The following is an 8,720-nucleotide window of genomic DNA, read 5'->3' on the forward strand; positions in this document are numbered from 1 at the left end:
GTACAATTTACTGTTTTTATGGTATTTTTTTTCTTTTTTCTTCCTCTCATGGCACTGATGCAGGCTGGATTTTTTTCATTTTTGTTTTTATTTTATTTCTATTGGGCATGTAGGAGCAAATTTGATTCCCTCTTCCTAGAAGAGAACAATAGACAACCAGGATTGTTTCACTCAGGAGTATTTTAAATTGTACTTTAGGTTCATCTTGGATATAAAGAATAAAGGCAGTGACAAAAAGTATCTAAGAATGGCAAGTGAACATTTTCACCTCCCTGTTCAGAGAGACCTCCCAACTATAAGAAATCTCAACCATCTAATCCCATTAAAATCTGTCAGTCCTACTGGGTCAAAATAATATATGTCCATTGCTTCCATTTATATGTGTCCCTTCTTTGATCAAGTTTTTCACTTTAAATATAGTGACTTGTGGCAGAATTTAGTGATTTTATGAATCTCTTCTTGACTTCAAGAAAAGGACCGCCATTTTACACAGGTCATATTTTCCTCTCCTCTTCTTCAGTGATTGAATGATGGTCAGTGTTTAGAGAGAGTTGTTACTTTGAGTCCTTCATGCAGATTGCAATAATTCACTTATGAAGTGTTTAAACAAGGCAGCTGATAAATCACAAAATTCTTCCCTTTCCCCCAGGGATTAGTTCTTGAAACTCACAAAGGAACAGAGGAGATTACTTTCTGATATCTCTTGGAATTATGTGGCATCTTAAGGTGCTGCTCCTCAGGGGAGAAAAACAAACAAAGCTCAACATCTTTTGTGGGGAGAAGAGCAGATCCCTGAGTAGACTTCAGTCTTGCTAAGAATACACCTAGATTTACAACCATACATACATATATATTTTAAAAATTTCATAGCACACATATCCAGTTGCCTGACATTGAAGGAGTTTTTCCTAGGAGTCAATTTAGTGTACCTCAAAGGCCCCCATAACTTCATTTGGCTTCCAGCAGTCCCACAGAGGGGCACAAAATGAATGTGATACCGAGTAACCCAGATATTTCAGTCTCCTGCCAAAGAGCTGCCAAAGAGTTTCCATGTCGAGGCTGAGTCTCCTGTAATGATGGTTAACGACTCTACGCTCTAACTAGATGTGGCCGTGGGTTACTGCTGCTCTGAGAAAGAGAAGGAAACCATAATTCATCTGATGTGGCTTTTTTGCCGAGAAGCAGGTTAGCATTGACAAATAGCAAACGATTGTGCAAAATCCTGCGTAAGTTGTGTGTAACTAGAGGGCCATCATTTCCTCTGACACAGATCCCTATTGCACTGTTAGATGTGGGGCATGGCAGAACACTGAAAATTAGCATTGGGTGATTGATTTCTTTACAAATAGAGAAATGTTACGATACAACTTCTATAAAAATATTTTTAAGCTACAGTTCAATAGGGTCAGTTTGATCACCTGCATTTGAATTATGAGTACCATAACTCTCTAAATCTTCCTAATTCGTTCATACATAGGGGCATGCACACAGCTAATATGTACTAAAGCCCTACTATGTGTGAATCATTGCACAAGGAACTCTGCAGGATGTAAAGATGAATCAGATATAGTCCCTGACCCTGATAGCTTGGGAAGAAGTCAAAGCAAGAGCTAAAATATATATATATATATAATCTCAAAAATAGTGACATAAAAGAGCATGTGGAAATGCTGAAATAGAGCTTTTGAGGTTGTTAGAGATGTAGAGGTTACTCCTGGCTAGGGTGGGTGGTCCAGGAAAGCTTGCAGACAAAGCTGGTGGTAGAAGTGCAGACCTCGTGGAAAAAAATGTTAACTGTGAGAGTCAGAGATGATTTCAACAGAGAAAGTAGCATGAACAAACATACAGAGGTGGGTAATTGCCATGCATCTGGGGGGAGAAGCAAGAGACCAGCTTTACCATAAACTATAAATTTTACATAAACTGGAAAACTAGCTTGGTCCCAGAATATGGAGGACCCCAACTGTTAAAAATCCATTATTTTTTAAATGAGAGAAAACTGCTTAGGTTTCTGAACTGGAGAGTGACATGAGTAAAGAAATGTGTTAGGGAGATGATTTGGGGAGTGGCATGTAGAGTGGATTATATATCTTTGCCTTTGAGATGAGCACACTCGAAGAAGGCTCTGAGGTAATTATCTGCTATTGTATTTAGTTTCCAATCTACGAATGATCTTCCTTTGAGCTTGAAAAATCAGAGTTGACTCTACTACTCATAAATAGCAATTCCTATTTTGCATCCAGATTTTTCATTTAGAGACTCAGTAAGGTTTCCTTTCAGTTTTACTGTCTGTCCTCCCTCCTTTCCTATTCTTTAATGTCAGTGATTCTCAAATTTAAAAAAAACTTTTTTTTTAAATAGTCATGACTTTTTTTTTTTAAATGAGATAATTATTTTGGAAGTGTAGAGATAGCCTTCTTTGATGTGGCCTCTTCTCTACCTTTAGTCATGGCGTTTGTTCTGCCGGTCCTTAGATTGATTTCTGGGGTATGTAGGGTGGTTTGATAGTTACCGAGTTGTATATGTGGGACGAGGTGAGCCTAGGGTCCCCTTACTCTGCCACCATCTTCTCCTTTCCTACCTCAACATTTTTTAAGTTGAGTGCCTTACTATTCTTTTATTGTGTATACTGCCTCCTGACAGTCAAAGGAGACCTAGAATTAAGTATCGAGTGATTTAAAAACTTCTACAATAACCTCTAGACACTTGATGATCAGTGCTGGTGAAACTGTTCTCCAACCCCAAAGGATGGTGGGTAAAATGACATCACTGTCAAAGTCCTTCAGATCGGTGGCTCTGCTGAGCTCAGAAGCCCTGGTCCACCCTTTTACTCTGTCACTGTCTTCCTAGAGGAAGCATGGAGAGTGCTCCCATTCACCACTGCAGAGTAGCACTCCTACCACACACCATGCTTGAGTGTATAACAAGAATTCTTTTCCAGTAGGTCAGTTTCTAGGAGTTGATATGTATTGCAACTCCTAGAGAATGGCATATTCAACACGCTTTCAAATCCCCTTCCATCTGCCCTCCTGTATTATAAATAGTACAAGGCTAAAAACTCTATTACCCACACTCCCTTGCAACTAGGTTTCTGTTTGTGAGCTAGGTGCTGCTGAGAAACAAACGTGATAGCAGAAGAGAGCAACATGAAGAGGTAGCCACCCATGAGGGAACTGGATCTTCAGATAAGCACCACAGCAGTGAAGTTTTGTTCTTCTGGGACAACTGCTCTGAAGAGTTTTCTCACCAGTTGCCCACATCATAGGTGCTAAGTATATGTGGGTTTTGCTACAGCCTCACTGAATGGTTGGTCATGTCTCCTGGCCGTATCCAAACGTAGTTTTCCTCTTGCCAGTTTTGTTCACTACCTAATACTTTGTAATAAATCCTTTTCTGCTTAACATAGCTGGAATGGATCTTGTTGTCCACAACTAATAACCCTGAATGATACAGCATGAACTCTGGTTGACCACGGAGCTTTTCCATGGGAGCAGAATGGCCCAGCAAAGCAAGGAATGGACTGCTGAGTCTGAGTTGCATAGTGTACTTGCTAGAGATCTTCCACAAGTTAATTTGCTTTCTTTTTCTCTAATATGCAGATGATAATATATACAGGATGGCTGTTCTTGTGACATCTTTTGGATCACAAGAAACAACTACTCAAATTATCATAGGTGCTAAGTATATGTGGACAGAAGTGGGGGAGGGGTTGAATATTGTAAGCACATGTGTGTAACAATGGCAGTTGGGATGTCAGGGGATTCCAGAAACAGGAAATATAGTGGAGTCTTAGAAGACATGACACTTGATCGATAGCTGCTGTAGGGGCCCTAGGAGAAGGATTTTGAGGGGTTTCACTTTGACGTTCTATTAACATCGCCTAGCTACTTTTGGATGTTGAGTAGTTACTTGTCCTCTTTCTGTTAAATGGAATATTCATTGGGGCACCTGGGTGGCTCAGATGGTTAAGCGTCTGCCTTCAGCTCAGGTCATGATCCCAGGGTCCTGGGATCGAGCCCCACATAGGGCTCCTGGCTCAGCGAGGAGCCTGCTTCTTCCTCTCCCTCTGCCTCTCTCCCTGCTCATGCTTTCTCTCTCTCTCTCTCTCTCTGTATCTCTGTGTCTCATATGAATAAATAAAAAAAAAATTTAAAAAAAAATGGAATATTCATTAAGGTTCCTGATTATTCTTCCCTATAACTTGGGCTTCTCATACTTGTTCACGGCCATGACCCCATCTAGAGCTCTGAGTATATCCTTTCAGCTCTAGCTCCTCTTCTAAGGGCTGGATTCTCTCTGAGGTTCTAAAACAAAATTCCCAAATATTAAAAGCTGATGAATCAAGCTCATTGTTTTATGCCAAGTATGAGGTCACTGCTCAGAATGGCCATGTCAACTGAGGTTGGGAGGTCAACACAGCAGGGATGGCAAACTATCCTCCAAATGTGTGTTCCCTTTCCACAAGATAGAACTGTCATTTAAAAGCACCTGCACTGACTCCTTTATCTAGTGGAGCCATGTAACCATTCTTGCCAACAGAACACGAGCAGAAATTTGTGTCACTTTAGGTCATTAAAAAACCAGGTATGGGATCTACTTCTCTCTTTCTCTTTCCACAGACAACAGTGCAGACACAAGATAAAAAGAATCTGTATCACCAAACCACCATGTGGAGGACAGCCACCAACTTCCTGAAACATCTACAGTACCCTGTCACTACTGAGTCTCAAACTTCTATTAGTAAGTTCTATTAGGAAGTCCATTTTCTGCTGAAAATTTGAGGTTTCTTTCTTAGAGCACCTGACATTATCCTGACCCTAAGCAGTTATTGGAAAGGTCATTTCATTAATTTCCTAAGTGTGCTGTAACAAAGTACCAGAAACTGAATGGTTTCAGACATTATTCGCTCATAGCTGTGGAATCTCGAGGTCTGAAATCCAAGTGTCTGCAGGGCCATTCTGCTGCCGAAAGGCTCTCAGGAAGAGTGCTTCCTGGCCCCCTCCTGGCTTCCAGTGTCGTCAGCCATCCTTGGTGTTGCTCGGCTTGCGGCTGCATCCCTCTTGTCTCTGCATCCTCTGTCATAGGCCCTCTTTCTTATGTCCGCTCTGTCTCTGTGTCTGCATCTCTCCCTCCTTTCTCCTGGGAAGACACCAGTCATTGAATTTGGGGGCCTAACTTAATCCCGTATGACCTCGACTTAATGAGTGACACCTACAAAGACCCTATTCCCAAATAAGGTCACATTCTCAAGTGCCAGCTGGACATGGATTTTGAGGGTATGCTGTTTAGTCCTGTGGTCACGTGGTACAAAAGGTGGCTCTGTAGAGTGCCCCTTGGGCAGACGATATTGGCACGTTAAGGCATATTATGATCAACATATTTATTCAAGTTGCAAAAAATGTTTCTCTAACATGGTATGGATAAAAATGAATAATGCCAAGTGGAGGTTTAGAGAGCTGGTATGTGATTCTTTGAGTTCCGTATCCTTCTGTGCTTTAGTCACAGACACCAGTAAGTTACAATTGGAAGAGCTTTGCTTTGAACTCACATAAATCATTCATTTGTTCAAGAAGATTCAAGGCGGATGAGATTCCTCCCTTTGTTGAACTTACAGTTTAGCAGGGAAGTCAGATCTCAAGCACTAATATGTAAATAATGATTTAAGTAGGCTTGTAATAGATGCTTTTGAAGGAGCATACAGGTGCAATATGAGTGGAGATATAAACCAGGCCCCCCTAAGGAAGTAATGCCTAAGCCAAAACCTTAAGAGAAGTTGGCCATGTGTGTTTGTTTGGGTTGGGTACTGTACAAATCCCGGGGGCACCGTTTACATTGAAATCTATGTGAATGGAGCTCCTGGGTCTTGCGCAGAGCAGAGTCTATAAAGCTGAACATGGTAGTTCTGCTTCACAATGGGTAGGAATTAGATGCAGAATGTTAAGCAGGTGTGTGTGTGGGGGGGTGGTGGTGATAGTGCTGAGAAAGAAGATAGATATTTGAGATAGAGGGAACAACATATTACAGACCCTGTTGTGGGAAGGTGCTTCACCCTCCTAGCTACCAGACATGGAAAAAATTATCTAAACTCTCAGAATCTCCATTATTTGATTGGTAAAACTGGGGATAATAGTATCCAACCAGCAGAGATCTTGTAAGGCTTTGGTGCTCTGGGAGGAGGCACAGTGTCCAGCACCAAGTAGTTTCAGTCCCCGTGTCTCCTTTTGTCTTCGATTTCCTAGACACCAGGTGAACTTGGGGTCACCACCGTGACACGTAATAAACAGCATCTACTCGCATACACCTCTACCACCAACACTCGAAGTTCTAGGACTGCCAATGGTTGCTAAATAGAGCTTGCTTTCCAGGCAGCCTGTGTGAGAAAGTCAGGCCTTTCTCATATCTGGCTGAAAGGAACAAACAACTCTAGGCTCGAAATGACCAAAAAGAGAACTGAAATTCTGCACCGCCTGTCCCCACCACTCAGCCCACACCCTCCTCGGTGCCCACACTCTGATCTTATCTCCTGCCCCATCTGATGCTTTGATCTTCCAGGAGGCAGCTTATGCTGTTCTTTTCCTATGTTCCCACTCAGTTTTTCAATGTTTTAATTTCTTTGATTGTGGGAGAACAGACATAATGTGACGCTTACCATTTAAACCATGTTCCCGTGTAGAGTCCAGGGCTAGTAAGTCCATCCATTACCCATGCTGTGCAGCCATCGCTGATAGGCATTTCCAGGACGTTTTCATCATCTGAAACAGAAACTCTGAGCTCATTAAACAAGAACTCCTCCTTTTCCCGCTCCCCTGGCAACCTCTAGTCTACTTTCTGTCTCTATGAATTTACCTATTCTAGGTGTCTCATAGAAGTAGAATTGTAAGTCTTTGTCCTTTTGTGTCTGGCTTGTTTCACTTACCTAATGCTTTCAAGGTTTATCCATGTTGTAACATGTGTCACAATTTCCTTCCTTTTTATGACTGAGTGATATTTTATGGTATGTACCGATCACATCTCATTGTAATGCTACTAGTGTATCCTCACTAGACGTGAGCACCACGACGGTACATGTAGTAGGGAGAATGTCTGCAAGGGACCCCACAAATGTCTTGCCTGAGACCCCGGGATCTGTGAATATCTGTGGGTCAGGAGCTATCGCTCCTGAGATTTTGTTTTTATATAGGAAGATTTATCTGCATCAGTAGAGAGGCCCAATGTAATCCCATAAGCCCTTAAAAGCAGAAAGTATTCTCTGGCTGGTGGCTGAAGAAGGCAGAGAGAGAAGGCAGGGACGTGCAGCTGTTGGCTTGAAGAAGGAGAGGGCCATGCGAACAGGAAAGCAGGTGGCTTTAAGAAGTGAGAGAGGCCCCGGATGACAGACAGGACAAAAACCTGGACCGCTGTCCCATAACTGCAGGAAATGGAATTCTGCCAACCACATGAATGCATGTGGAAATGGGTTTGTCCCCAGAACCTCCACCCGAGAACCCCCGAGCCTGGCTGAAGCCTTGATTTTGGCTGTGTCATCCCCTTAACAGAGATTCTAGCCAGACCCAGCTGGACTTCTGACACACAGAGTTGGGAGCTGATAGATGGATTTTAGTTAAACTCCTACATTTGTGGCCATTTGTTACTGAGCAATAGAAAACTGCTATCGCAGGCTCTCTGCTGTTCCTTTAATCCCTAGTGTTCAGCTCAGTGCCTGGAATCGATTAGTTTCCCAGCAAACACTAACCAAATAATTAATTGAAGGAGATGGGAAGTGGGGACAGTGGAAGGAAAAGTGAAAAAAGAATGGAAAATGGAGGGGATGAAGAACAAAAGAGAGATCATGCAGAGGGGAGAGCATTTGCAAGGGGAGGGTGTCTCCCCTGAAAAGTGCCTGATGGAAATATGTCCAAAAATTATCTGGATTCTTCTTCACCTTCCCCAGAAATCCTCTTTTGCCAATCCTCTTTTTATTTGCACGAGAAGTTTTGATTATTCAGTTGTGTAAATCAGCTGTTTGCGTAGTGTCCTGCTGGTGTGACTTGTGACTTGCATGAACAGAAATCATAAACATGATTTTGTTTTAATTAAGAACAGTTCAGATTTAAGGCTTAAACATTCGTTTTCTGATCTCATTTGCATCCAGAGAGTAAGGAATGGCCTGCTGGTGAAAGTCTCTGAGGGTAGTAAGTCAAGGGGAATCGGGACATTAATGTGTCTGGATTTTGAAGGAACTTGGCAGAAATAATTGTAAGTTATTTTTGTGAAATTATATGGCTTATTCTACTCTAGGAAACAAAGAATGAGTTGATCCCTTGCATGACCACCTATCTAGATTTTCAATAATGTAAAGAGATGCACAAGCTTCTAATATCTAAAATGTCACTCTTATAGCTCCTCATGTAAATAGGAGGATAATTTCTTTGACACAAAGTGTTGTTCTCCTACACATACTACAGTCCTTATAATTTCACTATTAGACAACCATTTCTTCAGATTACAAATTGATGTCAACCCTTATGAAATACAGCTATATTACTAGGAGGAGTAAAATGTAAGTTCAATAACCTTTACACATTAATAAAACATACCAGCTGACTTTTCTCTCCACGTGACCAGGGAGAAACTGTTTTTATGGGGGGCAGAACACTGAGGAGAAACTAGCATCAAAGTCAACTTCACTTTTCTGGAATTCTCTGTATCACAAGCCCTACATAGAAGGATTGTAACTGAGT

The 8,720-nt window shown here is 41.8% G+C and overlaps 1 long non-coding RNA gene across 1 annotated transcript in view; it reads left to right on the plus strand.

The window, feature by feature from the left end:
* Positions 1-5,102, plus strand: part of LOC145716408 (uncharacterized) — a 28,386-nt gene extending 23,284 nt beyond the window's left edge. Inside the window, exon 3 of the long non-coding RNA XR_014139044.1 lies at positions 4,620-5,102. This is a non-coding gene — a long non-coding RNA (uncharacterized LOC145716408). The remainder of the gene's footprint in view (positions 1-4,619) is intronic.
* Positions 5,103-8,720: the final 3,618 nt, after the last annotated feature.

The sequence above is a fragment of the Leptonychotes weddellii genome, chromosome 12 (genome assembly GCF_054177405.1).
Source record: "Leptonychotes weddellii isolate Sample4059 chromosome 12, ASM5417740v2, whole genome shotgun sequence".
NCBI lineage: Eukaryota > Metazoa > Chordata > Mammalia > Carnivora > Phocidae > Leptonychotes > Leptonychotes weddellii.